Below are 5,000 nucleotides of genomic sequence, written 5' to 3'. Positions count from 1 at the left end.
CATTCTTTGGACAGAGGAAACTCAGATCAACCTGTACCAGAATGATGGGGAAAAAAAAGTATGGAGAAGGCTTGCAACGGCTCATATCCGAAGCATACCACATCATCTGTAAAACACGGTGGAGGCAGTGTGCTAGCATGGGCATGCATGGCTTACATTGGCACTGGGTCACTAGTGTTTATTGATGATGTGACAGAAGACAGAAGCAGCCGGATGAATTCTGAAGTGTATAGGGATATATTGTCTGCTCAGATTCAGACAAATTCAGCAAAGTTGATAGACGGCGCTTCACTTTACAGATAGACAATGTCCCAAAACATACTGCGAAAGCAACCCAGGAGTTTTTTTAAGGCAAAGAAGTGGAATATTCTGCAATGGGCAAGTCAATCACCTGATCTCAACCCGATCGAGCATGCATTTCACTTGCTGAAGACAAAACTTAAGGCAGAAAGACCCACAAACAAACAACAACTGAAGACAGCTGCAGTAAAGGCCTGGCAAAGATCACAGAGGAGGAAACCCAGCGTTTGGTGATGTCCATGCGTGCCAGACTTCAAGCAGTCATTGCCTGTAAAGGATTCTCGATAAAGTATTAAAAATGAACATTTTATTTATGATTGTGCTAATTTGTCCAATTACATTTGGGCCCTTGAAATAAGGGGACTGTATTTGAAAATGGTTGCAATTCCTAAACATTTCATACAATATTTTTGTTCAACCCCTTGAATTAAAGCTGAAAGTCTGCACTTCTATTGCATCTCGGTTGTTTCATTTCAAATTCATTTTGGTGACATACAGAGCCAAAATGATGAAAATTGTGTCAGTGTCCAATTATTTCCGGACCTAACTGTATATATACACACACACACACACACACACACACACACACACACACACACACACACACACTATATATACACACTCACACACACACACACACTATATACACACACACACACCACATTCTCCCATATATACACACACACACACACACACACACACACACACACACACATTTTCCCATATATACACACAAGGTAGTATTTTCTGAAATACTACCAGTGCCATGCGCTACTACAGGGAGACAGAGATCAGGGAGGTTAATGCATGGCTAAGAAAGTGGTGCAGGAAGGAGGGGTTTGGGTTTTTAGAGCACTGGGACTCCTTTTCTGAGAGGTGCCATCTATATTCTAGGGACGGATTGCACCTCAATGAAGAGGGATCTGCTGTGCTAGGGGGGAGAATGCTAAAAAGGTTGGAGGAGATTTTAAACTAGGATGGAGGGGGGAGGGGAATGAAACAGATAATGAACTAAATGGAATAGAGGAGGATACAAGGTGGTATGAAGGTAGAATGGGGGCAAGTGCGAATTTGACAAGCAGTGAGACACCCATAGTAAATATAGATAATACTAGAAAACTTCTAAAGACTAAACCAAGTGGGCGCAGAAAGGAAGGAGCAGATAAGATAATAGTACAGGCTGAAAAAAAACTTAAGTGCATGCTTGCTAATGCAAGAAGCCTGACAGATAAAATGGGGGAGCTTGAATTAATAGTTGCAAGGGAGCAGTATGATATCATAGGCATTACTGAAACATGGTGGGATAAAACTCATGACTGGACAGTTAATTTAGAGGGTTATTCCCTTTTTCGGAAGGGGAGGTGGAGTATGTTTATATGTTAAACCGGATCTAAAACCTATTATAAGGGATGATGTTTATGAAGGGAATGATGAAAATGTAGAGACTTTGTGGATAGAAATTAGCAGTGGGGGTAAAAGTATAAAGAAAATGTTTGTGGGAATATGCTATAAACCACCAAATATCTGTGAGATTGAGGAAGCTAAAATACTTTTGCAAATGGAGAAGGCATCAAAACTGGGTGATGTTTGCATAATGGGGGATTTTAATTCTCCAAACATAGACTGGGGCAATGAGATTAGCATTACAACAAAAGGAAACAGGTTTTTGGGGGTGTTTAAAGACAATTATATGACCCAAATTACTGAGGAACCAACCAGGAGAGGGGCAGTTCTGGATTTGGTCATATCAAACAATGTAGAAGTAATAACAAATATTCAAGTCCTGGAACATTTGTGTAACAGTGATCATAACATGGTCTCATTTGAAATAAATTCTTCTTCTGGTCTTCTTCTTCTTCCGGAGGTCCTCCCTCCACGGCGCCAGGCTTAAAAATGAGACAGCATAGGCTTTTTAGAGGCCTATGACGTCACATTTTTGTCATATGGTTCCCACGGCCCTGATTGGTTAAGGTGATTAAGGCTTTAGGGGACATTACATTGGCTCTTTTTATTCTTTGTATGTTTTGTAGCACCCGAGGGGGACATGGGCAGGATGAGAATGAAGACGGCCTTCATCGTGGGTGCCTGGAAAAGGTAAGTGCAATATGTATTTACTGTATTTATTGTGATTAATTTATTTAAAATGGGCAAATGCATTATTATCCATATGTGGATAATAGTAATTTTGCCCATTACTGTATTGTATGTAATAGGGGGCAGGGTGAATGGGATGTGTGTTGTATATTGCAATGTTTATTGGGGGCGATTATCCCCAATAAACATGCTGTTGTGCCTTAACCCCTTCATTGCCTTCGCGGATAGCCGCTAAGGTAATGAAGCTGCTTTAATGTATTTTTATTAATAGTGTGCGGGAGCAGGGGGTCTCCTGAGCTGAGCCGCAATGATTTCTGGCTCAGGGACCCCCTGCTTCCTGAGTTACAGGCCCCGGTATGCGGCATCGGATGCCAGTGTCGCCACCATCTTTATAACATCCACGTCGCGTCTTGGACGCTATAAAAATGGCGGTGACACTGGCATCCGATGCCTCATACCGGGGCCTGTAACTCGGGAAGCAGGGGTCTCTGAGCCAGAAATCAATCCGGTTCAGCTCAGGGGACCCCCTGCTCCCACACACTATTATTAAAATTTACATTAATGCAGTTTCATTATCATAGCGGCTATACGGTAATTGTTTATTGTTGTGTGTGTTTTGACAGTAGTGTAGATGAGCAGGGGGTCTCCAGAGCTGAACCGCATTGGTTTCAGCCTCGGGACCCCCTACTTCAAGAGATACAGGCCCCGTTATGGGGTGCCGGTATCCCATGCAGAAGTTAAATGTCCCGGTCACGTGACGCGGAAGCTTTAAAAGTGCAGGGGATACCAGTACCCCATAACGGGGCCTGTATCTCATGAAGTAGGGGGTCACTGACCTGAAACCAATGCGGTTCAGCTCCGGAGACCCCCTGCTCATGTACACTATTATATAAATGTAAATTCTTAATGCACAATCGCCTGTAACAGCCATGCATGGAGATGCAGAATCTCCTTGCAAATGTTACAGGAGGCTTTTTTTTCACTCCTTAGTGAATCACGCCTCCGGCTTCACTTTTTAGCGGAAGGGAATTTTTTTTTCAGGCCAGCGCAAAAGCTCACTGCTTAGTGCATAGCCCCCAGGGAGTGGGTGACAGAGAGAGAGAGAGTGGGTGACAGAGAGAGAGAGAGTGGGTGACAGAGAGAGAGAGAGTGGGTGACAGAGAGAGAGAGTGGGTGACAGAGAGAGAGAGAGTGGGTGACAGAGAGAGAGAGAGTGGGTGACAGAGAGAGAGAGAGTGGGTGACAGAGAGAGAGAGAGTGGGTGACAGAGAGAGAGAGAGTGGGTGACAGAGAGAGAGAGAGTGGGTGACAGAGAGAGAGAGAGTGGGTGACAGAGAGAGAGAGAGTGGGTGACAGAGAGAGAGAGAGTGGGTGACAGAGAGAGAGAGAGTGGGTGACAGAGAGAGAGAGAGTGGGTGACAGAGAGAGAGAGAGTGGGTGACAGAGAGAGAGAGAGTGGGTGACAGAGAGAGAGAGAGTGGGTGACAGAGAGAGAGAGAGTGGGTGACAGAGAGAGAGAGAGTGGGTGACAGAGAGAGAGAGAGTGGGTGACAGAGAGAGAGAGAGTGGGTGACAGAGAGAGAGAGAGTGGGTGACAGAGAGAGAGAGAGTGGGGTGACAGAGAGAGAGAGAGTGGGTGACAGAGAGAGAGAGAGTGGGTGACAGAGAGAGAGAGAGTGGGTGACAGAGAGAGAGAGAGTGGGTGACAGAGAGAGAGAGAGTGGGTGACAGAGAGAGAGGGTGACAGAGAGAGTGGGTGACAGAGAGAGTGGGTGACAGAGAGAGTGGGTGACAGAGAGAGTGGGTGACAGAGAGAGTGGGTGACAGAGAGAGTGGGTGACAGAGAGAGTGGGTGACAGAGAGAGTGGGTGACAGAGAGAGTGGGTGACAGAGAGAGTGGGTGACAGAGAGAGTGGGTGACAGAGAGAGTGGGTGACAGAGAGAGTGGGTGACAGAGAGAGTGGGTGACAGAGAGAGTGGGTGACAGAGAGAGTGGGTGACAGAGAGAGTGGGTGACAGAGAGAGTGGGTGACAGAGAGAGTGGTGACAGAGAGAGTGGGTGACAGAGAGAGTGGGTGACAGAGAGAGTGGGTGACAGAGAGAGTGGGTGACAGAGAGAGTGGGTGACAGAGAGAGTGGGTGACAGAGAGAGTGGGTGACAGAGAGAGTGGGTGACAGAGAGAGTGGGTGACAGAGAGAGAGAGTGGGTGACAGGGAGAGAGAGGGTGGGTGACAGAGAGAGAAAGTGGGTGACAGAGAGAGAAAGTGGGTGACAGGGAGAGAGAGTGGGTGACAAGGAGAGAGAGTGGGTGACAAGGAGAGAGAGAGTGGGTGACGGGGAGAGAGAGAGTGGGTGACGGGGAGAGAGAGAGTGGGTGACGGGGAGAGAGAGAGTGGGTGACGGGGAGAGAGAGAGTGGGTGACGGGGAGAGAGAGAGTGGGTGACGGGGAGAGAGAGAGTGGGTGACGGGGAGAGAGAGAGTGGGTGACGGGGAGAGAGAGAGTGGGTGACGGGAGAGAGAGAGTGGGTGACGGGGAGAGAGAGAGTGGGTGACGGGGAGAGAGAGAGTGGGTGACGGGGAGAGAGAGAGTGGGTGACGGGGAGA

At 47.2% G+C, this 5,000-nt stretch overlaps 1 long non-coding RNA gene across 1 annotated transcript in view; it reads left to right on the top strand.

The window, feature by feature from the left end:
• LOC142490982 (uncharacterized) overlaps window positions 1–5,000 on the top strand; it is a 31,112-nt gene that overhangs the window by 5,056 nt on the left and 21,056 nt on the right. The window contains exon 2 of the long non-coding RNA XR_012800197.1: window positions 2,331–2,394. This is a non-coding gene — a long non-coding RNA (uncharacterized LOC142490982). The remainder of the gene's footprint in view (window positions 1–2,330; window positions 2,395–5,000) is intronic.

The sequence above is a fragment of the Ascaphus truei genome, chromosome 3 (genome assembly GCF_040206685.1).
Source record: "Ascaphus truei isolate aAscTru1 chromosome 3, aAscTru1.hap1, whole genome shotgun sequence".
In the NCBI taxonomy this organism is placed as follows: Eukaryota; Metazoa; Chordata; class Amphibia; order Anura; family Ascaphidae; genus Ascaphus; species Ascaphus truei.
Note: the sequence above shows the minus strand (reverse complement) of the source record. Positions and strands in the feature narration are given on the sequence as shown.